The sequence below is a fragment of the Oryzias latipes genome, chromosome 20 (assembly GCF_053564925.1).
Source record: "Oryzias latipes strain Hd-rR chromosome 20, Olatipes_Hd-rR_3.1".
Classification (NCBI taxonomy): Eukaryota; Metazoa; Chordata; class Actinopteri; order Beloniformes; family Adrianichthyidae; genus Oryzias; species Oryzias latipes.
The window spans coordinates 23016197-23043148 of record NC_136256.1 but is presented as its reverse complement, the minus strand read 5'-3'; the positions used below and the strand labels follow the sequence as shown (position 1 = coordinate 23043148).

The 26952-nt window shown below is 38.1% G+C and overlaps 1 long non-coding RNA gene across 2 annotated transcripts in view; it reads left to right on the top strand.

Moving 5' to 3' along the window:
• The first annotated feature begins 547 nt into the window (after window positions 1–547).
• Window positions 548–26952, top strand: part of LOC144988140 (uncharacterized) — a 229409-nt gene continuing 203004 nt past the window's right edge. For both annotated transcript variants that reach the window (XR_013651956.1, XR_013651954.1), the window contains exon 1: window positions 548–789. This is a non-coding gene — a long non-coding RNA (uncharacterized LOC144988140). The remainder of the gene's footprint in view (window positions 790–26952) is intronic.

Sequence of the window (26952 nt, the reverse complement as noted above, 5' to 3'; positions counted from 1 at the left end):
CTTTGTTTTCCTCATCTGAGTTGGTATCTGGCTCAAAACTATACAGCTGGATAACTCCGATAACGCTCACCATTTTTGTTGCACTGGTAATTTCAGGTTGGGGGTGAGAGGGGCTCTAAGCTAGAGGGAGAGCACATAAACAGACGGACGATGGGAAGTAAGGGCAGGCTTACTCTGTGCCAACAGTCCCACACACAAATCAAAAACAATTCGAATGAAGTACTGCTGCTCTGCAGAAACGATATCATAGAAAACCACACCGTTTTTTCTGTTTGGCTAAAAATGGCATAATTATAATCTGGGAAGACTTTGAAAATAGATCAAAACATGATCGGAGTGGGTCTTTAAAAGAGGTAAAGCAAATGTGTGCCTGTCCTGACGATAATCTGAGGGGCTAATTAACTTTTAAACAGCGTAATTAAAAAAAGGTGTACAAAATTGAAAGGCAATGTTGAGCCATATTAAGTTTGAGGACAAGTAAAAAAAGGAAAGGGATAGGAGGAAAAAGGGGAAATTTTTGACTCCAAACCAGTTGGTGGCAGTACTGTGCCATTGAGTGGTTTGGTTATCACTAAAGAAACCCCAGAAGAAGAGAAAGTGGAACCAATGAATCTCGACTAAAGTAAAACCAAGGAGTGGAACCAAAACCCAAACCCGGGCAGCATTACAGCCACCAGTGTACAGCCTGATGGAAAACATTGGAAGAAGAAGGAGAAGGAGGAGGAGGAGAAGGAAAACCCAAACCCTGACAGACCACAGCTTCACTTTGATTGGAGAAATCAGACCAAGGTGAGCCCACTCAGTTTTATGGATTCAGAGGCTTTCATTGACAAATGCCAGTGATTTCCAGGCACTTAGCTGCATTGAAACAGCAAAGTAGTAAAAACAAAAACACATGATGACAAAAATAATGCAGGATGGTGCAACATAACAGCTTTAAGTTTGGTTGAAAAGTTCAGCAGCTAAAACCAACCTACTATGTTTGGTTCTGACCCAATTAGCAGAACCATGCTTGTATAACCCTATACTGCAAACAGCATGTTTTTAAGTCCCCTCAACATTCATGGTAGCAATAAAATAAATTCTGCAGCTATTGGATATATGGTTTGGTAATCTATGGAATGGGTGTGGTCTGTTCTGCTTCAAAATGAACTGCAGCCTCAAAACCTTTTTTGAGGGTCAAGTCTGCTGTAAAAAAATAGCTTATGTAGATCTTTCTTTGTTCATGAAGCTATTGAGCAAGGTATTAAGTGTGGCTTTACAGGATCTCTGAAGCGTAGGCCCGATTTATAATTTCCACTCTGGTTTTTTTGTTTTGATTTTTCTAGAGACAAGCTCAACAATAAATGTCAAATTGTTTTAAATAAAAATAAAAAGATAACATTTCTGTCAAGTCAATGTTTAATTGATAGAAACTTAACTTGCATTTAAGAATTTATTGGAAGAACCCTAAGATCATTTGTTGACATTTATGCAAAATTCAGTTTCATCTGTAAAAGTATAACATAAAATAGAACATTGGGCTTTAGCAAAAGGGATAAGCGCCCCACTGCCATTAATGTCCTCTATTATGACATTTCTTCACTGTAGGGACAAACACTATGGTAATACACACATTAAAAACATCATCACTCTTGCATTCAAGATACAATCCATTTCAGTGGTTGCCCTTTATAATCAGCAAAATCAAAGGCTGCAGTCACATCTAGTAATCAATAATTAAATAATTTCCCAACCAGAAAAAATTGTCCTTTAATTATTTAGCATGAAAGACCTGCACTGATATTTGGGGCTTTGCATCTCCAATATTTGGTAAATAATAAATAAAATGGTGACCGGAGAGAACCATTTTAACACAATTTGCTTTTAAATTTGAACAGTTTTCCCAGATTTTTCCTTTCAGGCTGAAACTGTCTTCTGCTAGTTTTCATTGACTTCAGGGAAACGTTTACAGTTCTGATGGTGAGAAATTTCTGTAGGAATATCAGAGACTCTTTTAAAATGAGATATCATGGATTGACTGAGATAAAGGATGAAGGAAGTTCCCTAAAAAAAAAAACACTTCAATTATCTTTTTAACTATATTAAAAGTGTTTATGAATGTGCAGTTTTTAGCCAAGATCAAAAAACCTCCAGGACATAGTTTCTGCAGACCGTTGCAGAGTGCAGCAGGGAGCTTGTGGAGCGTATTATCAACATAAAAAAAAGTTTTTGAAATAGGATTTTTTATTATATGCTCCTGAATTACGACAAATTTAATAAGAACTCACTCAGAAATTGAATTTTAGGCTTAATTTTATTACAAATGTGGTCCATCATCAAAAAAAGGCCACAAGAAGAAAGAAAAGCAAGAAAAACAAGAAAAACTGTTTTTTTTTTTTTTCTAGAGTGGCTCTGTGAAATAATAACTCAATGAAGCACAAGAATAGTTGATGTAGCTTCTCATATATATTTTTTCCATTTCAATTATTATTCTTTTTTTGTGTAACTATTTACACGCTGATGTCTTGGATATAAAGCTTTAAAACCTGAATTCAGCCATGCATCTAAGTGACTAATTTTAATCTTTTAGTGTTTGTTTAGTTCCAATTGTGTGTAAAAAATTATTTAATTTTCTTAAACTTCTTTTCCTTTATGTTTTCTCTTTGCAATTAAACAGAGGGAGCAAAAAATCGTGTATGTGACGCATTCAGATCCTTGTTTCACCTTTCTTGTACGTTTCAGCTGAACACTGAGAATTTGTTTCTTAATTTGGTTCCAAATCTGAGCACTGATCCTCAAAAGCTCCTTTTTTGGGGAGCCGGTGTTTTGCACCTGCTTTCATTTAGTGAATTCGATTCTAGTTGCCCGTCCTCAGACTTCTGCATGTCCTCAGCTCACTGTATAGTCATAAAAATACCTTCTTTTTTTCCCTTTCACCCAGCCGGGAATGAAAGTACTTCTGTCCTGATGAGAGGGCTTGCAGATTGCTGATTGATTAGAAATCTTCAGAGGGGAAAGAGGTTTGCGTCTGGGACGGATTTGGATTCGAGGAGTGAAGCATTAGGGTGACATGCGGACAACACAGAACCAAGAGGACTGAAAAAACCTGGATGCTCGGGGACAATGTGTGCTGATTTGGGCTTCACTGGGAGTGAGAGGCGTTTTTCACAGAAACGCATGTGGGATATTTTACAGGATTCAGTGCAGGTGCTGGACAAGCGTGTTCCTGTAAGGAGTCTCAGCATTAAATTACTCTGAAAATAGAAACAGCCTTAAATAGATGCTGCCGACCTATTATTTGAAACTGCAGGAGAGAGAGGGAAAAAAAAAAGAATGTTTACTCCACCATATTTGCTTGATATTTCACTTAAGCTGCAGGAAAATAACCTACACAGCAAAACACCACACAAAAGGAAAGGCATCTGGCTTACTTCAAAGCGTACGTGTGCCAAACAATACCAGTTTCATCAGAGCACAATGACAAAGTGAGTGGAATAATGTCCTTAGATAAAAGACAGTGTTGCTACAAACCGAAACAGTTCTGATTCAAAGAGTTTCTGCTGGTGAGGGAAGGGCATTTTTTTAGAGTATTTTTATAGCTTGATTCCTGAACTCAAGGCAAAATGTGCCCCATTTGATATCTTGATTTCAAAAGATTTTTTTTATAAGTGGAAAAAAAAGTTATTTATGTCGAGGAGGATTTGGATAGTGTCTATCAAATGTGTTTTCCTGTCGAGAGAAAAAAGAAAAGTCTGCTGAAGCATGTGGAGCGATCAGATGGATCCACCCTCGCAGATTTATGTTACATCCAGATTTGATTGATTTCTTTTTTTTTTACCTAAATGTATTTTGTCAAAAAACATGTAAAATTTAGTGATATCTGGAGGATTTCATAACTGACAGAAGGTCAGAGTTTAACTGAAAAGAACAACTTTCAATGTTTCTACAGTTAATATTTTCATTGAAATTATTGAAAATAGTATAAATGAGAATTTGTTCAGGTTTGTGATAGAACGTATTGAGAATAACTTATTTTAATGTTATTTTTTAAAAAGTCAAAGCAGTACATCTCAGTCTTCGTTCGGCATTCATATGACAGAATTTTTAATGACTCCCATTTAAAATTAAATTTAAAATGATAATCAAGTACTTCCTAATTTAGCAATTTTTCTTCTGTACCTTGTCAAACAGTTTGAGAATCTTGATTTGCACAAAGATTACCAGTGTTCGCAATCCTAATTATGTTGCATTATTTATTTTTGTTTTGACACCATGATTTGAAAGAGAACTGCTAGCTAGAATCCCTTTCTTAAATTCTTGCATAAATCGAGACTCTGTCTGTCAGACTTTTCTGAGGGTTGTTGACATTTCTCTTCATGCACATGCCAAACATTAGAGTGCCCTCATTCTCCATGTTTTCGACTTGATCCCAGGACAACAGTCTTTGCCTTGTTGCCTGAAGTCAAACCAGAGAGTGCGTAAACATAGTTTGCCTTGTTGAAGATGTAGAAAGTAAAACCTTCGGGAATTGTAAATCAAAGGAATTATTTCTGAAAGGCCAAAATTAAAAAGTTGAACTTTTGAGAACAAAATGGTTTATTATGGATCAGCTTATCTCCAGGAAAGTTTACACATGAAATTACTTAGTTTTTAGCCTTTTTGGAGAATTATTTTTTTTCTTCTTACTGTGATAGCTATAATATAAAGTTTTATTAATAATTTAAAAATACAAAACAATGTTTTTTTGTTTTGTTTTTTAGTGGTGGACTCCCCATGCAACCTCTTCCACAAAATTTCAGACAAATTTCTACAAACAACAAATGATCGCTTCATTTGACTACATGAGAAATGTTCAAAACTTTCCTAATTAAGGCTAAAATAAGCAGGAGTATTGATATCCTCTCATATAATGAAGGCCTTGGTCACAACTGCCCTAACAATACTGGTGGAAACATGCTGTCTGCAGGGAAAAACAGAGAAAACCTTGTGTGCCCCTCACAAAATTTTAAGATGAGACCACCCAGTAAGCCCAACGCTTATACAACACTTAAGGGTAAGTAAAGTAGGTGAGATGCAGGCGTGTCTAACAGTTTTCTATTTTTTTCAACCTCACTGAAAGCTGCGCACTGTGCAAGGAGCTGGTTATTGCTGTTCAAGTGATCAGTCGATGCTCCTTGCACAAGCATTGCTCACTCCATGGTTGCGGCCTGACTGTTACTTTCTGTGAGCATCTTACGGGTATTGCACATCACCTGCACCTGTCTGTGCAGCATTCGCTCATGTTCAGTAAGGATCCATTACCTGCAACTCACTAATGACTAAATTGTCCCATAAGGACATTATACAACAGGATCACCTGTACTTTATAACTGCATGTAACTTCCATAATGCTTACAAGTACTGCATGATACACTTACCACATGCATGAGAATGGTACATTCCGTTATCATGGCGTCCATTGAGGTGGCCGCACACGCCTCAAGGGAACTTTAAAACACACTTGCTTACCCCTTCAGATGTGGATTCTGTCTACAACCCTCCACAGGCCCGGACAACCCAAAAATCTGTGGCAGCCATACGGGTTAACCCCCATACGGGTGCACTAAGGCATTAATTGTTGATCTTTAAAAGCATAAATATAAAAGTACTTTCCAGTCTTTCATTATTTTTTACCAGACTTAGAATAATTTTGCATCTGCCCTGAAGCACTCATTAGGAAGAGGTCAAAATGAATTTCTACATCTTTTGCTGTCATGGAAAAAATGTGTTATTTTCGTATTTTGTTAATGTTCAACTGTAAAAATATCCTCTTTTTCCAGTCTTACATTCTAGTTATACAACCACAGTATGAAAAAGTAGTCTTGTTTCTAGAAAGAATATTCCCTAGGTAATATACAGTATGCCAGGCCATTCTGGAAGTCTTTGACAGCATAAATTGTGGCAGTATTTGCGAATGCTTTCAAAGTTTCACTTCGCTGTGTAGCAGAAAATTACCACTGGTTAGACAAGAGACATCATGTCAAATATTGAGGAAGAGCCACTGTATTAGAGAATCTATAGCTAATTAGAGCATCTGGGTTACGAGCCAGACAGTTTGATGAGAACATCAAGAGAACATGTACGCGGTGTGTCGATACTGTTTGTGCTGCTCCCTCTTGCACTCTCACACCGTGTTCAGCAATATTGGATGGCTTTCACCAGCCATAAAAAAGAGTGAGTGTCCAGTGAGCGAGTGGCATTGTGCAGTCGCGCTAAAGGCTTCACTTCATCTGCAGCCAAAATGATTAAAGTAAAAGCAGCATCCTTCAACATATGCACCATGAGATTCATTAACTGCTCAGGAGAATCTGAACCTTTCTATTAATTTTATTTTCCTTATTTTTTTGCTAGGAATGGAAAATGTAGTGAGCATCCATCCTGATTAAGGTTGACATGTTGTGTGGGTAATTTATTGACACATATTTGAATGATGTATGCATAAAATGTTAGCCGTTGAGGCGCTCATTATTTTAAAAAACATTTCGGCATATTGGCTATCGTAAAAGCTATTAATATGTTGAGAATGTACTTAAATGCAGTGAATGAACTGTTGTGTCTGCGCGCTGCTTTGATAAGCCTGCAGACAAGAGCACAGTGAATAGTACGGCTGCCTCATCCTCTGCATTAACGTCTTTTGTATCCGTGCCACAGGTTCCGAGCACTGTCAAACATTTTGACATGTCTCCCAGTTGTTTCATTGTTTTGCTGCTCGGAGTGAATTTCAGAACTGTTCAGTAAATTTGGTAAAATATTTATTATCTCACCTCTGTCTACTTCTTCAGAGTTATTCCTTCTAATTTCGCCTGCTTCATGTTTTGTGGTTTTAATCCTCAACCTAAAAAATCTTAAAGCTTTGAGGTTATCAGACCCCCATCTAAAGTCTTTTTTTTTTCAAATAAAAGTCTGTGAATTGAACATTCCTAAAGATGGACCAAAACAAAAAATATAATTGGACAGTCTTGTTTTGCCTGTATTATGTGCTGCACTGCATAATGTAAACGTACATCATTTTGTTGCTGTTGTACCATTTATATTTTAATACCTGCAGACTGGCAGATTTTAGTGATGGTTTCTGGTCAGCAGCAGCTTCTGCGGTCATTATAAAATTCAGCCTGTTTTTCCACCCATGCAGGAAAGGTTGAAGTTGTGTTTAACCCTTTTAGATCGGAGCTTTAACTCTAGTGTTTACATTCTTTTGACAACTCCAACCATTTATGCAATTATCTTAATTCCAGCTGATTCTAAAATTGAGACATAAAGATTCACGACATGTCAAAGAGTGTGAGGTATGTAGGTGTCGGCTGCGCCAGTGTTAAAGGGGGGGGGGGACATTGCATTTCACCAACGTAACTTAATGTTATTTTGATCATTTATGTCCCAATAACCATAGGTTTTCTTTGGGAATTTCAAGCTCAACCACACTACTTTCAGCTGTGTTATGCAGCAAACGTCTTAAAAATAAAGCTAATTTCCTTAGATTATCCTTTCCTGCTTCCTTGAAGATTTTGTCTCCTCTTTTATGTAAACTCACAGGATTTAGCCACAACAGCGTGCCAAGATAGACTTTAGCTACGTTCACACTGCAGGGCATAATACACAGATTTTTTGGGCTTATCCCCCAAAATGTGGTCCAGGTCTTCGTAAAATGGACAGGTGATACGTTGACGGCCACTTTGTTTGTTCCAGTCTTTAACCTCCTTATATTTGGCTCGGAGGTTTTTTATTTTTCCCTGGCATTGGAGCCAGGATCGTCTGTACCCACACTCGGCCATTTCGCTGGACATTTTTTCAAAAACTGCCCGGTTGCGATAAGAGCCCTGGAGTTTGGCCTGAATAGAGCTGTCACCCAAAATATGAATCAAATCGGGGACCTCGCTTCCCTTCCACTGACTGGTCTCAGCAGCATCGTCCGCCACGGTTGTTGTTTATGTTTTCGTTCCCGCCTACTTCAAAGCAGAATTATGATGTTTGTACCGTTTCCATGACGTACGGGTCGGATTCATGTGGCCTGGCCATTCAGACGTAGGTCTCATTTCAAAAGATCTGATGCGTATCAGATTCAGGACCACATACCCAAGTGGCCTGGGTCCCATTTGAAAAGATCGAATCTTTGTCGTTCAGACTGTCATGAAAAGATCAGATACAGGTCGCATAGGGGCAAAAAAATCGGAATTTGGTTGCTTGAGCCTGCAGAGTGAACGTAGCCTTTGAGTCAGTCCGTGGTGCTGCATCTTCACCACCTTACAGCCTCCCTGCAGTCCTGTTGATGAATCCCATTTCCAGTGTCGTGAGCATAACCCTGCAATCACACCACGACCCAGGTCTTTCAATCCAAGTCAGGTCTCTACAGTGGAGACCAGCCGTTTTCCAATGTAATTAACCTAAGAATCTTCCAAAAATATCTTTTCTGAGGAAAAGTAAGAAAGGAAAAGATTTAAACAAGTCCTTTAACCCGTTAACACCAGAGTTTTAGCCCCAGTGTTGACATTCTTTGAACTAGCTTAACTCTTTAACAGTTTATGCAATCAATGTCATTACTACATATTATGACGTGGAAAAAAGAAACAGCTTTGTACTAATATACAACACTTATCACAGTGTTTACACAGTCAACAGAAAGAAGTCGATTCTAACGTGGGGAGAAGTGGCTGTGCATCAGCGCACAGCGCTTATCTCCAAACTAGAATCTATCAAGTTTACGTTAAATGTGTAAACGGTTTTAAGAGTTATAGTAGTTCAAAGAGCGTGCGTTATTTTGCTGTCGCAACTGCGCCGATGTTAAAGGGGTTAAATGGCAACTGTTAGATTTTTCTTGTTTGGTTTTATGTAGGAGTACGACTTAAGGGTAAGTTTGGATTTACCTCAAGTCTCCGTGTCAAACATTTTATACAGTCTTATATTCTGCAAATGAAATACAAGTTACTGACTTGAATGTACATATCTGCTTGATATAGGTCTGTGGACAAATAATGATGGTACTTTTACATTGATAAAAACCTTCATGCCATAATGCAAAGAGCTTCTCTCTTTTCACATTCCTTTCTGGGGAGAAACAAAAGCTTTGAGTAAAAAATTAAATTGCAATTATTTTTTAAAAAGCAACATTGGTATTAATGTGTTTATTTTTTTGAACATGAGCAACTGCTTAAGAATGGAAAAAAAAAATAGATATATCTGTGCTTCATCAATCTTTTTCATGCTGCCTTTCTTTCTGTTTCTTTGTCATGTCACACTGTAGGAAAGAAAGCAAAATGAAAAAATGAAGGACAGCTCAGTGAATTACAGCCTTTTATGAAGAGCTCTTCTCCATCTGCTTCATTTTTCCAGTTCTGCACTCAAGTGGCTTTCCTCCCCACATTCACCCAAGTGATATTTTGTAACTATCGATTCTGGCAGCTAGGGAGCTATCGTAATTAAAAAAAATTCCATGTGGAAGATGGTAAACACAGCTCAAAGCCAACTGTGGCAGAGCTTTTCAAGCCTTAATGAGATTTCAGTGGAATAGCTAAGCTACAAACCTGGAGAATCAATATCTTCTCTCTCCTTCTCTCTCAAATGCTTTTGATAATCTTCTCTAAAGCCTTGATCAATTCCAGCTGATGCAACTCATTAATACCTGTCAGAGCCCACTTAGAGTATGTTTTAGCTTTAGTAAAGGATCAGAAACAGTAACTTAGACATGTTATATGGTTTGATCACACTGTCCAGTAAATAAGCTTTAATTTAAAGTTACTGTACTTCCTGGGGGGTGTAAATGATCAATCTATGCAAACTGCTGTTCAATCCATCAGGCAGCACTTAACAGTGCAGGCTTGGGGTGGCTCAGCTGACTGTTCCAATATGCTTTTAAGACTGCGGGGGTTTCTTATGGCTCTTTCTATTTGTGTCTTTATTACTGCAGATGATACTACACTCATAAAACAACTGGGTTGTTTCTCTTTGCAAACCTAAATCAAGCTTTTGGTCACAAAGTACAAATCGAGTCCCAAACCTTGTGCTTCAGTTGAGCTTTTACTGTCACAAAAGTATCCATGGTGCCTTTTAGTAGTATTTTGAATGCAACACAACAAGAAAATGGTAAAAAAAAAACAAAAAAAAAACCTGTTAAATCTCACAGTGACATTCTGGGAGTAAAGTAAACAAATAAACATTGTTCTCAGCTTTTGCCTTTCTTCATTCTTCCTTTAAAAGAAGACGACCCAGCTAAGACTTTCTTTTATTTTGAAATGAACCATTTATAACCCACCACAGAAGCTGCATATAAAATGAGGCAAACAGTCGTGTTATAAAAATGTTGCCTTTAACATCAGGCTCTAAAACCCAAAGCGAGCAAGTAAGTAAAGTGATTGTAAAGTCCAGGATTTGTCGAGCCGAAATCTGACAGAGGCATTATAGGACTTTAACTGCACTGCAAAAAAAGAAAAGTTCGTAGAACTTAAAATTGTAAGGCAACAAACTTCGGTAAAATTTTGAGTTAAGGACCTAAACTCAATATTTTAAGTTTTGTGTTGGAGTTTTCAAACTCATTTATCTAAGTTCTTCTAACTCAGTTGTAAGTTGTATGAACTTAAAAGTTCAAGTTGGATTAACTTTGAATCGTAATTTTGACCAACTCAGATGTAAGTTACAGTAACCTAAAATGTCACGTAATCCTTACTCTGAATCTTAATTTTTCAGAACTCAGGCTTAGATGTACAAACTTAATTTTATAGGCTGTAACAACTGTAAATTCCAATTATTGGTGATTTGACAAAAGGTTGAAATAACTTAAATTTGAGTTTTAAGAGCACCTCTGTTCTTGACTTTGAATTCAGCTTCATAATCACACATACTTTATACCCTGCCACATTTTCATACTTCCACATGCAACCCAGATCTTTTCAGGATCATTGAGGCACAGGTGAGCAGTCACAGCTCACCTGCATGTGTGCAGCAGGACACATATTCAAATTATACTCTGTAACTGCAACAACATGAGGAGTGTCACTTCTCTTCACACCTCCCTAACTCAAGGTGTGGGAATCAACACTTCCCATGAGTCTTAGTTGCCATGGGCGGGGCTAAGGCCCAGTTCACCAAAACGTCGTTTACAAAATGGCTGAAGCCCGGGGGGGTTCCAGAAAGCAGGTTTTAGTTATAACGTTAAGTTTGAGGCTAAGGAAGTTGATAACCTCAGCTTTCGGTTCCAGAAATGGAGGTATGTTTCAGGATATGTCAAATTGCCGTAGCAACTCTTGCTCTGAAGATAACCTGGTCTGGAGCAGGTTTAGTTGAAGCTTAGTTTGTTTACAGAGAGGTGAAGCAGCATGGCGTGTCCATTTAAAGATGATTTAGTGGATGAAGAAGCTCAGATAATACTTTTTCCACCGTGAGAGGGTGATAAGACCACATATGGATGTTGGAAAGAGAAACTTTTTTACTTTGACCTAACTTAATTATTTGCTTCAGTTAAGATAAATATATTTTTTTGTATAACTACATGTTATCTTTAAAATAACATGTAGTTATCAGACAGTTATTTTACTTTCATTCAAATTAATTCAATTAAGTAGGTGTAACTTTGATGCTGCTGTTAGATCGGCACCGCAAGGAATTGTGGGATACAACGTACTTTATGGACTTGCTAATAATTATGTCCTTAAATAAGAGTTAAAACATACCTGCAGACACTTCTTGACAAACCACTCAATCAGTGGACAATGCCAACTCCAAAAGTTGGCATTCCCGCATTTCACAATTAAAAAAGATAAGTTCACAGAACTTTATCACACTGTAATGAACTGCAACTTAGATATATAAGTACAGACAACTCAATAAATAATGTTAAACTGTACGACTACCTTAACTTGCTGAACTGACTTAAATTGTTGAATTGATTAGTAGAACTTAGATTATAGAGTTATTACAACATAAAAGATTTTGTTAAGTCAAAAAATTTAAGTTGGATTTATTACAGTGTGGTCCACCATCTTTTGGCTTAATGCTATGTAGCTTATTTGTTTCTATCTGCAAGCAGGGAATGGTCTGCAAAAGTGTGCCGTTTATTTGAACCTCCTCTGTTATTAAAGTGAACTGATGCAGCTATTTGCTTGATAGATGCCTTGAAATTGTGGATAGATGAGTTTTCTCTTAGGGAATGCAGTAAATTAATAATAAAAAGTACTATTCATGTGAAATTGTAACTTTAGGCGCATTGTTAGAAAATATAAAGCAGAGATACAGTAGGATAGAGTTTACTTTACGAGTAGATCCATGCCATGCTTGCTGCGTTTCACATATTTGCAACCCAAATACCTGGTTCTTGACCTAAACGGTCATTTGAAACCACAACAGCAGCATGAGTGTAGCTTATTTATTTTACATTTAATAGAATTTTTGGAATATTTCATTTTTATTACCCTGAGTATTTTACTACATAGTTCTAAAAATTATTTTGCTTGTTGGTCAAAAATGTAAAAAAAAATGACATTTAGGCAGAAGTTTAATAACTTAATTTACAGGATTTTATTTTAAGAAAAAGCCTTGATTTTGGTGATGTAGAGTACGCCTTGATAGTTTGACGGTGCATTCATTGAGGTCACTTACAACACATGCATCCATACAAAATACATATGTGAGCTCGGACAGTCTGTGTAGAAAGCAGCACTTCCTGTAAACCTATTTTTAGTCTCGATGTCACACCTCTGACACCATTTGTCATTTCAGCTTAACAGCAGGCTCACAGAACACCCTTTGTATATGCAGCCAGGGAAGATCTTCATGCTTTTGCTGTTTTGAAAACTTTTATCATTTTTGTAAGTGACTTTTTTTAATGTATTACAAATTATTTCAAGAACATTAGAACTTTCTAAAAGCTTAATGAGTAAATGTTTGCTTGTTTTTAACTGAAGTTAAAACTTCAAATAATGAACTACAATAATGTTTATTTAATTAAGACAGTTTAGTTTTTTAGTGGTGTCCTTTAAACAAAGTCGAACTATTCTTTACGGACACCTTTAACACATTTAGAGGTAGCCTAAAGCTTTAAACCTAATCATATATAAAATATGATCTTCTGAATGTGATAACTCTGACCTTTTTGCCCCCCATAGTTTTATTTTATGCCTATAAGCCTATTTCAAAATTCGGTTACCACAAACATGCAAATCTGAAGGAAAGCGAGATCTGCTTTCATTTCTACACTTGCATGGGCTGCACAACCCTTTGACTTTTGCATTTACAGAAAAGGAAGTCTCATGAGTTTTGCCGAGTGATGCTCAAGGTCAACTCACCATTAAAGGGGAAAAGCCTTAAAATATACTGGTATGTTATCTTTGGACGATTGGTTCTTTTGTCTTAAAAAAGAGATGCTGACACTACGTCTCATTAAAAAAAAAGTCAAAAGACATTTAATTTAGCCTTTTAGCCATCATGGATTTGTCTCCTGACATGCCTTTTGTCAATGCAACGAGTTCTGCTGGTTAGAAATAATTTCCCAGAGGTCAAAAACGGTCTCTGATTAAAAACGTGCATTTTATACTCACAAATATTTGCAGCATTAAAGCATGCACAGCAGTTTTCCTGTTTAATTTATTAATTGGAATGCTGAATGAATTTGATGCTGTGTGTTTCTGCCTGCTGTATTTAAACCAAAGTATGTCTAATGTATCGCACAGGGTTTGCCATGTATTGAAACATGAGTAATGTGGCAGTAAGACGAAGAAGGCAATGAAAAAACAACAGAGAGACGTCCAGCAGACCTCCGGGCTTTAACAAGTCTAGAAAAAAGGCAGCGGCCCAACGCCAGAGATAATATTGCCAATAATTACTCCCATCCCTAATGGGTGGAGGACCTCAGTGTGCCTGTTTCTGTCATATCTGGGGCAGCTGCACAGCTCATTCCAGGCTGCATTGGCTCTGTTAAGCGTCAGTGGGGGGGGGGAGGCATTAGCGGACCCAGGAGAGGAGCGGGATGAGGTGATAACAACATCATAGGGAATCTGCCTCTTTTAATGCTCCACACAATGGAAAGTTGGCCCTCTGATCTGTATTAATAAAAGGTGTACGGTGCTTTGTTTGTTGAGCAGCTTGAATTTGTTTGGTTTCTCTTTACTGCTATTTGTCAAAAGTCGACATGCAAAAATAATGGGATTAGAGATTTGGATATTTTAAAATAATTTCTGTTATTATGAGTATGAAGGAAACAATTGTTTTATTGACATTGATTTGCTGACAATGGGAACTTTTCTCAATAAAATAAAAATAATAGTAAGAAGCAGTGACAGGCAGCAATTTGCATTTTTATATTTTGTATTAAGTATTTCAAGAGGCATTGGGTGTGCAGTGAATCACTTAGATTTTATAAAATAAAGTGAGGAACATCAACTTAAATGAAGTGAGCAAGAGACAATGCAGAAATAAAGCTTTTAATTATGTAACACCCACTCAGGCATCAAACGCCTGTTTCATTATCGGGGAGCATTAAAAGCCTAAATACTTCTGAAAATTTGCCACTTAACTTTTAAAGGAAACTAATTGTGAAAATAAACAAAAAGGAACAGATGAAATTTCATTAATTATTAAAAATACACACTTTGCATTCACGTTTCACATCTCGAATGCATCACAACACATAGGACTTTATGCTTTAGTCACATCCACGCGTACAGGGGTTGACCCGTACGAGTGCTACTGATTTTGGGATTGTCTGGGCCTGTGGAGGATTGTAGAGAGTAGGGACTGCCTCCTAAGGGGGAGTGGCTGGGGGGTTTGCAGGTCCCTTGAGGCTCGTGGGGCCACCTTAAGGGACTTCATAAAAAATGCACGTATCATTGTTGTGCGTGTGGTAAGTCTTTCATGAAGTATTTGTAAGAGTAGTATTATGCCCTCTCCTACCTCTTTGAATCCTTCTAAAATGTGTGTTTTGTGTCATAAACAATGAGGTTTTTGTACTTCTGAAATTAAACTTTTGTTTTCCGTTGTGAAAATTAAACTTCTGTGTAAAGCTTGTATTACCATGCTGGGGAAAGATGTCTGCACAATTCTCTAGGGGCAGTGTGTGTTTTTTTTCCCCCTGCTCTGACTCTTGTGGAATAGCAACTTGTCAAATTGGGTCGCAAAGAGATGGAAGTACCGACCCACCCACAGCTCCTGCAGAAGATGGCGAACTTCAACACTGGGAGCATCTCTGAATGACCTCATGAAAACAGACATGGCGACATGCTTGCCAACGCCTTTGTAGAGCTCTACAAAATGAGTAAACCTCAGCTCTCAAAATCGTTCGTGTCTTCCATGTAGCGATGAGACTAAAAACTTTTGACAGTATAGCTTCTCCCACACACAGCGGGAGCGGCAGGTTCATAATCACACTTCTGGACAAATGGAGAACAGCAAATTTAACGCACGTCAAAGCAGAGATGTGTTCAATGTGAATGAAGCAACGTAACACAAGTTTGAGATTTCAGCTGTTATAATGTATTTAGTCTACTACTGCTTTGTAATGGTCATTCCATCAAGGAGAAGGCAGAGATAGTTGTTTTTGATCAAATATTTCTGTAGCTGCAAATTTAGCAATTAAAGTGAAGCTTTGGAGTTGCACACTGACTGACTAGAATATTTCAGAGGAAAACTTACCTGTGTCCAGATTGTGCACTTTAGCTGTCTTCTCATTTTACCTGCTGTATATCAATTTGAAAAAATGTAATTGCCTTTCCAAGGAGGTGTGAGGCTGCAGATGTGCATTTGCTTTGCTTCTCTTCGTGCGCCTTATTAAAGCTGACCCCTCAAGATTTGTGAAGGGACCACTTAATGAAACTATGCACCTCTAAGACTTATGCAACCTGCGAGCAGTAGTAATACGTCCAGTCTCTCCTTTATTTGGTGACTCATATAAAGATGTTCTTTCTGGGATCAGTCCAACACATTTCAAATAATAGGTTAATTAGAGGTGGCTGTTTTAAAATTGTTTACGTTTATTTACTTTGCATAAATCTAAACGTTCACAGCTATTGCTTCAAAATCAGCAGGAAGAATGAGGACTAGGGATTACTTATGCCCAAAGAGTGCTGAAGACCAGCGGATTGATTATTCGGTGTGAGAACAGAGCAGTCAAGCAGAGAAGGAAGGAGTAGAAGCAGGAGTTGCAGTGGTTTCTGTTGTTTAGTGTTATTCCATACATCGTTGACCTTTTTTTTTCTTTCTAAAAGACAAAGTTTGCACAGAGAACTCAATCCGATAATTAGTCTGGGCTTCAACACGAGTCCTTAAGCTCATGCTGTCGATACTTCTGCATGACCCAACAGGTGGATGTTATCATCTGCCGTAATATGGCATACACCGCGTCTGCACAGTCTATAATATTACCACATGAAAGGGATAAAATACTTTGAAAGACAGTGTTTTCTCTGCTGCATCTGAGTCATTGATTGTTTGTGGTTTAGAAAGAGGAGGGGGCTGAGAGTGGATCTCGGTACTATCGGCTTCAGTGTGCGAGTGAATCAATTCATCGACACCTGGGTACTCCTTGTGCCATCAGTCACCCGGCCCATCTCATCACTCTGTTTATTCAACCATTGTAAACAATAACAGTCTTCATGCTTGCCTGAGTTTCTTCCTATAATTACTCAGGCATATAGAGCAGAGATATAGGGACTTTAATAGTTTTGCTGTGGCTTTCGACGATGAACGAAGGGAGATTTCAGTGGCTCCTCCAAATATATAGTCTCGCAATTCACTAAATGCGCAGATAACAGACTCGTGTGCATAATTCTGACAAGGGTTAAGGTTGAAGTGCTCCACCTCACAGGTAGGATGTTGTGATTTCTTTGATGGAACATGGAACAAAATTAATAAGTACTTCCTGACGTATTGCTAGGTAACAAGTTTGGAGTAGATGAAGTATCACTTAGATATAGGTAAATATTACTTTTACTTGAAAATAACCAACTATTGAAGTGATTTTAATATGAAATCTACATATAAGATTACAATGATCAGAACAGTGTTTACAATCTGATAAACTGCATGGGTTGTTGTACCGGGGTGAAATAAATTAACATTGTTCTAAGTTTTTGACTTGCTGTCATAAAATATACTCGGGTGTCAAATAGCTAAAAACGCTAATTGCCATTTATGATTTCATCAGATATATTGCTTATACCTACAGATGTGTATAAAAATGAGCCATATGCAGGATTTACAGAAAATTCTGACCACCTGTAACTTTTATTTATAGATAAGTCATGAACCCTTTTGAATTTACAAGGCATGGGGACTTCAAAGACTCAAGTTAAACCTCATGGAGTCCACTACACACTTACAAGAAACCCAAAGTTAGCATGCCCTAGCAACAGAAACATTGTACTTGGCAAACTCTATGTTCTGTTCTGAAAACTATTGTGTCATCTGTTATGAAGGACAGACATGCCTGGCCTTGGTGTGATTCTGTAAAGTTACAACAGCAAATGGCAAATATTTTTTCTTAGATTCACTATTTAACAAAGCTGGAAACAGTATTAGTGGTTTGTACACAAGACCATAGTGGAAAAAAATCAATTCAGTTTTCAATACTATAATAATTATTTTTTCATTATGTCCAGTCTTTTCCCTCTTTTGTTTTTGGTGGATACATAATCAACAAAAAGAGCAGATTTACCACTTTGTGTTAGGAGTGTGAAGCTACATTCACATTATACGTGATTTGCGCATCAGGGTCTCCAAGTTTCAATGTTAAGTCAATGTACAGATGCGATGACAAGTCCTACATTATGTTTTTAGAGTCAGGCGCGGTGGTCTGGCAGCAGCACGTTTCTGGTGTTTCCAGAGAATCTGATCTGATTGTATTTTTAGAAATGCATCCACACACTCAAATTCACTCTTGGGGACATTTTGGTGTCACTAATCAACCTATAAAGCCCGTTTCTGGACAGTAGTAGAAAATTAAAGTGGACAGAGTGAACTGGAAAAGGGTTCCAGCTGGGATTCTAACAAGGGCCTTTTTGCTGTAAGGTGTTGCGGCCGCGTAACGCCTTCCCAGGATCGTATGGTTAAGGACACCAAAAACCTAATGTGCAAGGGGAAATGGGTCTTTGTGAAGTTTCAAACATTTTGCAAAAGGGAGAGCCAAGGGTGTCTACAGAAAAGAAGCGCTCCACTTCTGGTCTGATCTCCTCGTCTCTTAGCTCCGCCTCACGTTGAGCAGTTTTTTACGACCCAACACGTGTAGATCAAGTCGTGGCATACAATGGCTCTGTGATTATCCGTATAAGCACTAGATTAAGCGACCAGCCGTTCCTAGTAAGACAGTTGGGTCTGCATCCCTTCAGGACAGAAAAAAAAAACAGATACAGCTTTCAGCACTTCCATGTCCTTATATGGCGATTCGCGCTGATGCTGCTTGTTCAGTTTGCAGCAAGCGAGCACAGTCGTTATTACAACACAAATCCAATGTTCCTGTATATAAAGAACCAAGTAAATGCATAATCAAAAATTATAAATTATATAAGTATAATAAAATATGTAATCATTCCACAAAGCACTACAGCCATCCTTATTTCTTAAAAGTAAACCAAAAACCTAGCTTTGGCAGAAAAGTTAAGAATTAGGAAAAACCTAGCAATTCTGCATCCATTTGTGTATGACTAAATGTTGGAATTGAAGTGTAACTGTAAAGCACTTGGAGCTTTTCAAGGAGGAAGTAAACCCAATTTAGTATTATTCCTGTGGATGTAAGCATTTTATTTGATTGTTTATTTTTTAAACAGTATTTCCATAAGCAGCCGGATTTCTTAAGCACATGCAAATGTACAGTGTGCTGAGGAAAGCAAAGCTTTACGTGGCAACTATGAACGTAAATGTAAATTTGTGGCTGACGGCAGCAGTTTTCCTGCGCAGATATCTCCACTAAAGCATGCCACGCTTGACTAGGACTGCTTTTTTTTTTCTTGGACATTAGACAAAAAGATATAAAAACTGTAGCTTTTAACAGGCAACCGAAATATTAATGTGACTTAAAAAGGGTCAAAGGTAACCATCATAGCATTGGAGAGGGGAACTTAAAGAAACAAATGCACAAAATGTCATGGTTGGAGTACTTTCTAAAATACCATGACTAAATATTATCTGGTATGTAAAGACAGGGTCTGTGAATCAAACTTTATGTTGCAGCTTTAGTGCTTTCCTTGTTCTGAAGTGATCTGCTGCTATTAATATTGCACATCTTGCTGAAAGGAATTCCGTGCCTTAAACTGACATAGACGCACAAAGGCTACTAATCAAAAGCTCTTGTGTCGCCATGAAACAGAAATATTAAAGAGTATATTGCAACCTTTGATCCACAGTTTCACCTTTGGGCTTGATAATAACTCAAATGCTAATGTTTTATGTTAACAATAGACACTAAAAGCTTTGGATCAAGGCTGAAAGTGAGTAATAATGTGGTACCAGAGTAGTTTACCGCATTTAAAGCTCCATAAAGACTGGGCTCTCGCAAGTATTTTTATTATTATGGTCATTGTTACAAGTTCGACTAAGCTTTTGCTGAAAAAAAAAAAACCCTACATTTTTGGCAACAAGTATTAAAAGGAGATATTTTCATCCACCTTCAGCTTCAACAAAGCAACACTTAGTGCTCTTCTGTCATGTGAAGCCCTGGATCCAAATCCTTGAAAAACAGGGCTGCTTGTTAAGGTTATGATGAATATGTCGATGCTTTGACTATATTGTGATGCATAATGCACTTGAGCTCGGTATTCTAGCACCCACTCACATTGAAGTGAAATGTTATCGGCTGCTTGGATACAAGGTTAAATGGGCCAATATTGGTTTTCAGTCAAGAGCCTAATCCAGGGGGTAAAGCCGTGAGACAGCTTGACAGAAGTGCACAAATATCAGCAGTAACACGATTATATCCTCATCCCTTATTTTCAACTGCCAGCTTAATTTGAACTGAAAAGCACTTCTTTTTATTTAGGTACACAGCAGGTCCTTTGATCTTTCACTCAGCAGTCTATGCAAGCTGTAGTGTGTGGGGAGAAAAAGTTCCTGAACGTAAAACTTAAAAAAAATAGGAGAAAAGAAAACATGGCTGTAATGTTTGGAACTCACATAGTTCTGACTGCCTCTCTTATGAGGCAGATGTACCATGACCCACAAGCCAAAACACATGCTTTGCCTTTTTTTCTGCTTAATTCCCTTGATCTAGTTTGTTTTCTGTTGGATTTTTATGGAAACTGATTGAGCTGTCTTGGATTATCTGCGTCTTGATCCTCTAAAGTTGAGCGCTTTAATTCATTACCGCAAGTAAAGTGTTGCCAGAGCTGCCGAAGCAACTGCTGTTGATCTGAGGAGTACATCAACAGATGTACAGATAGATAAGTTAAAGAAAATATATATTTGCCAGTTTATGTCTGACAAAAAATGTTATCCTTATACAAACGCATACTGATCAATTCATCCCCTCCACTGGAAAGCAAGTAATTCAGACCAGATTAAACATGTTCACCAGATACGCATTCAAATCATTCCGTTGAGATATTTCAGATTTTTGTCGGTAGGTTAGTCTCTTCTGGACAGCATTAAAATGACAAGTTAATTCTCAGAAAAAAAAAAAATCCTTTCATTTTGCATTAAAATGTCAAGCCATGTCTCCCACAGATTCCAGCCAACAAAGGGCTATTAAAGGATCTACTTTGATGTTGTCATGTGAATGTTGTTCAGAGGCTTCTGTGGGTTAATGGACGGATAATCGTTTGGAGTATTTGATCTCAGAAAAGTATCTGGTATTACAAAGAGACAGACTTCACAATGTGTTTTTTTTTTTTCTCCATCGTGGCTATAAGTGCAGCATTAGTAAAAAGGAAAATTGTTACATAAAAACAGATTATTTAACAATTTTTAAAATATTTCTTTTGCCTTCATAGGAAGGACATGAAAGCGCCTTCTTGAAGTACAAACAGAGAACAGCAGGAAAATGTAAGTCTATCTGTTTTGCCGGCTTAAGATTTATCTCACAAGCAAAGCTTGAATCTAAGATTGTGGCACCTCCTTCTACGGGACTTATGGAGGTTTTCAGAAATTTTTCATTTTCTTCTTTTTTCATTCATTCATTCATTTTCTTAACCGTTTTATCCCTTTCGGGGTCACGGGGCTGCCGGAGCCTATCCCGGCCACTTGTGGGCAAAGGCAGGGGGGACACCCTGAACAAGTCGCCAGTTTGTTGCAGGGTAGAATGTCCTCACTCACACACCCATTCACTCCCGCACTCACACCTATGGTCAATTTAGAGTTGCCAATTAACCTATGAAGCATGTTTTTGGATGGTGGGAGGAAGACGGAGACCCCAGAGAGAACCCACGCATGCACGGGGAGAACATGCAAACTCCACACAGAAAGGTCCCCCACTGATGTTCTGTTTTTCACGTCCCCCAGCCGGGACTTGAACCGGGGGCCTTCTTGCTGTGAGGCAAGAGCGCTAACCACTGCGCCACCGTGCAGCCCCTCAATTACTCAATTCTCTAAAAAAACTCAGAAATCATGTACCAGGATTTTTCGATAGCTGGATTTATGCATGCATTGTATTTCTCCCAACTATCTGATTTTTAAGTTAGCGTAAACAGAAAGTCTTCGGCTCTCTTCAGATTAGACACATTTCTTAAATTGTAAACAGAGTAGGAAGGAAGTAATGATGACGATGACATAGACACTTATTGAAATTTGGTCAGATGAATGCAGGCTCATTAAAACAACTTTTAATGTGATACACTTTGCTTCTCACACTGTTTTCCCGACTATTAATATTTCCTAAACAATTATCAGCGTACCTTTATAGTTGACGTCTTCTCAGTAACCGCCTTGAAACATGTCTCCGCCAGACCAAAGTAGCGAGTACAAAGGAGCGTTCCTGAAGTTGATATAGACATTCAAAATGGTCAGCGAATAATAAAGTTTGAATAAGTGAACTATTCCAACAAGGATTGTCTTTATTCTTTCTTTTGTTGCTTTGCCTCGCCTTCGTACTTCCTGGCCAATAACTGAAGAGAACCTTGGTCACATGGTTTTGTTTACAAGCTTTGGTTCGGAACAGAAATGTCCGGTAGACGGCAGTCTGAATACAGACCCAACGATCCGGACCAACGGAATTTTCCAGTCTGACTACACCCTTACCTTTTTAATTCCAGAAAGGAGAACACAGAAGATGTAAACCATTAGTTTCACTGGATTTTTTTTTGTGTGAATTAACATTTGAGGAGGCAGGTAGAATAAAAAGTTCAGTTGGATCTTTATTGTGCAATGGCTGTTTGAAAAGGGGCTTCGACGTTTTGCTATCTGGATACAAATGTCATAAAATGATGGTGCACAAAAGTGTTGGGATCTTGAAGTTCAGCCAATGGATGCAGGGTCATTGCTTTGATACACATTATCTGTCTGGCCACACTGCAAAAATGACTCAAAACTCAATGAAATTGAAAATATATGGTACATGACTTGAAAAATGAAGGTCAACTTACCTTATCTAACAGCTTGCAGTGCCTCAAAGCCATGCTCTTGATGTTTTAAGTTTCTAATGCCTCAGGATATTTTACAAAGGTCTAGCAGCTCAATGCTTTCAAGCTTTTAGTGGCCAGATATAAGAAATGTATAAAACCAAGCAAACACCTTTTCCTGCACCTCTGCTGGTAATTATGAGGATAAATGTAAGCATCTCACTTATGGGCCCCATGGGTTCTCCCAACAACTCAGACTTAATAACAAAGCAAACAAAATCAAAAGAAATTTCCTACATCTCACTACTTGGTGTTAAAGCGGTTTGGGTTTCCAATTTTGTACCTTCATTTTTCAAATTATAAACTTCTTGTATTTAATTGCGGTTGTTATGAATAATTGCTGCCTGTTAGGAATAATGATTGCAGTTCTGGTGATGTCCAAGACCTTTCTAATACGACTTAGAGAAAAGAACAAGGATATACAGATTATTCCGATTTTCTGCTGTTACACAATAGCTGTGCTCTAATCAACACTTAGAGATTTAATAAAAAAAATAAATCAACACCTATCTAAGCCTGTTCATATGAACCCTGCTTTCATTTCCTCCATGATATGAAATGCAGAAGCTAGGTGATGTGTTTTCCTCCCTGTTTGACCTTTTTTTAGGTTGCTGTCTTCATGTGTTTTAGTCTGTTTTTTCTTCCTCAATCTCATCAATAATTACCAACTAATTTGCCCCTAATGGTAGGGATTATTGTTTCTTTTTCGTTTTTTTTTTACAATAAAGTAATTTTCATTTCATTCATAATTTTTATATTTCTGAGATAAAAACAGTTGCTTTTTTATTTTATCTTGTAATTTTTGTCCTTACAGGTCTGGAGGGAAAAAGACTAAACTGCATTTTTTGTTTCGCATTTGTGTGATACAGCTTATATCCAAGTCCCACTATGATCATCTTTTGATTTATTTTGAAAGTGTTCCCATTGGTTTTTAATTATGATTATGCTGTTTTAAGCCAAAAACAAACAAAAAAACACAATGTTTTCCAGCACAGTGTTTCTGCAGAGCGGCTGTGGTTCATTAGAAATTTGCCCATGAGTTGTGCAGGATCGTTTGCATCCTGCCCCTCTTCCAATTACCCATTGCTGAGCTATCTGTTTGCACACTCTCCCAATAGCTTACAGCCCCTCACATCCCCAGCCTAGCAGCAATGGTGAGTAATATTGGAGGTTTCCAGCCATACAATTTTATGACCAGATGCTAGCTCAGGCAAGGAAAAAGAAGACGTTCATGGATCTAGTTGTCTGCAAGTTGTAAAAAGTTGAAAATTCCATTTTGCTTATTAAAAGGTTTAAATTAATGGTCAAGCATGGCAGATAGAGGATGACTGTTTTTTTTTTCTCCCTCAAAGGGAGGTTTATCGATGAAGGTCCTTATTTATCCAGATGACATCGACTTGAAGCCGAGTCATGGCATGTGGACTTGGTCTTCTTTTTTGAAACATTTCTCCATTCATCCAAGTGACCTCATCAAGGAAAGGTATTACTTGAACGTTAAAGTCAAATATTGAAAATGTTGCTTTTGTTTTACCCACAATTTCCAGTGTTGTAGATTAGAGCAACTAACCCTTGCTGCAGTTTGCAGACCGGGGTGTGGCTCAACGTGGGCGGGGTTTAACACATTTCGCTCCGGCCACTGTATGTGATTCTACATAGTCACTGCAATTGTCGTATTTTTCTTTGCATTTAAACGTTTCCACGCGCAATATTGCCACGTACTGGATTCAGGAGTGTCTCCTGAGATGATTAAACTAATGCTCGCCACATACAGATATCCATTTAATAGTGCACATTTGAGTAATATAATACTTCCGGCTTTTAAAGAAATAGAAATAGTTGTGCTTTTTTACTTAGTCACCCCATGGCTCACTCTTGCTCTATTAGTCATGATGAATCTCCAAGCTCCATGTCAACAGCAAAACTTTTTAATGAGCTTTCACAGTTTCTTTCTCAGACAACCTAGATTGTTACCCAGACAAAATTAAATGGCTATTTTATTGCTGTCATTGCCATTAATGATTGTTATAAGATGTTTTTCAAATGCTATTTTGTGCGATTTAAAAGGCATTACATGTTTGTAGAGAAAAATACAGTGACTTATCAAACCCAAACAACAGATTGATTTTGTTCCCATTTATTTAAAGTTTATTTGCTTCCTACCAAATTGATCTTGTTACTTAGTTCTTTTTTACTCTTGGTAAAGTGTCTGTAGTCATGCAGATGTTTGCCCTGCTGTTCTCTCAGGTCATTTATATTCATTTAGCATTGTAAGTTTAAATCAGATTCCGTTCTGCTAATAAAATAGAGCACAGGAGGGCTCTTGGTTGTGATTATAATTAGGGGCTGTGGTTGGACACACACAAAGAGGGTTTTTCTATGAAATATATCTCTGGGGCTCTCAGTTACTCTGGTTTTTACACTTATATAAGTTTCAACGACATTTTAAAACCCTACTCAAAACGTTTGAGTTTCATCAAAGAAATGGTTACAAAATATTCTGGATCCATTTTTATTTTTATCTGTTTCAATTTTTACTAGATATACACACACAATGACAGTTATTGTATGTTTTATTTTTTATTGACGTGACAATAGCCGTGGTTACATGCGCAAAAAATCTTGATCGGATCAATGGTCGGATTAAAATTCAACCGTGTACATGGGATCAGAAAAACTTTTTCCGATTAGAACCTACGTTCACATGGTCACACTTTCCTTCGGAATAAATCATTTGGGCATGCAAAGTAGTGTTGAAAATACCGGAAGAGGAAATGGGTCCCATTGTAAACCAACGAGTTGCCATATACATTCATGCAGCAGCTCAGTAATATACGAGATGATCTTCTAAACGTGTTTTTATTAATGTTATGAATATTATGAAGTGACTGTTCGCTCATCATTTTATTTTTAATCCGTGTGGTCAGTGCTTTTTTGTGTAAGAACGGAGCTGGAAGAAGACTAACACACGCCAACAACATTAGCCTTGGATGAACACAAAATCCATGCGGGAAATGCTGCAAACTGCATCTTGGCTGCACGTAAATAATTGGGAATAACATCAGCCTTTATTTTGTCGGGACACGACTGGAAACACAAATCCATGTGGATTGTATGAAGGTTTCTAAGGACTGAGCGGCATTTTTGCTTTGAAAAGCTCACACACCGCCCCAAAGCCGCTGTGTGAGCTGGAAGTCCGAGCTCTGCTCGGATACACGGAGTCCAGCAGCCGCTAACCCAGAGCGGCGGGATGGATCGAAGTCCGAAGTCTCCCAGACATAACAAAACACGATAAATCTGCTCAGATACACAGTTCGCTTGGTCCACCGGCACCCGGTCCCACATGCGCAGGGTCCAGACGTCACGGGGCACAAAGCGCTACTCCCTGGCACCCCCCTCGTGAGGGGTGTAAGAGAAGGGAGAAGCGAAGAGCCAGCGGGGCGAGGGAGCGCCGCTTTGCACCGGGGTCGGTCCTGTTTGAGATCCAAAGCTTTCCCTGGAGCAAAACACCATCTTTGCATGACGGTAAACCAGAGCAGAAGTGACACACGATCGGAATGAACTGTTTACATGCAACACGACCGGATCAACAATCGGCATAACCCACCTATCTTGATCAGAAAGAAATTTTGATCCGAACGAGTCTGATCGGGGAAGACTATTCCAAACGGCATGTTTACATGACACATTTTTCTTCTGATCAGGCGTTCTTTCCGATGACTTTTGTCCGTGTAAATGCAGCTATTGATTTTAATCATCAAGCATAAAACCATCGACAGTCAAGGGTTTATAAAGTACTGACTCCTTATCTCCTTTTCCTAATGTTATGCTGCCATTCAAAGATGTATTCTCAGCCTGTACCTCTTTTTCTTTGTTAGTGGGTCTTCAATCTGCATTTTATATGGGTTATCACACAGTTCCAATTATCGTACCTGCAGTGGTCTCTTTAGGGTGATTAACGTGGGTGGGTGGATGATGAATAACATCATGATTAAGGGAGATAGGAAAGTAAAAGATGGAGAAGAAATGTGGGATGTGATTGATTTGTGATGGAGACCTGAGCTGAGTGCAAGATGTCAGTAAATATTTAAAATGTATTTGTTGGTAAAGAATGTAACACATCAGTCTGCACGTGTGTTATGTAAGGTGATTAGTCATATGTATTTTCATTTACCAACTTTTCAGGGTAATGAGCGTTTTATATAATCTATTATTTTAAACTGAGAACCTTTAAAGAGTAGTTCAGAAGTCTCAACTCTGAAAAGAAGTTCAAAATTATTTTGTGGTTGTGCTTTTACAAGTTTGTTGAGCCATTGCTGCCAGAAGCAAGTCTGGGAGTGTGAAGACTTCCATACATCATTGTGCTGAGGCATTACTGTGGGTAATGAAGTGTGAACTAGAAGCAGCACTTTGT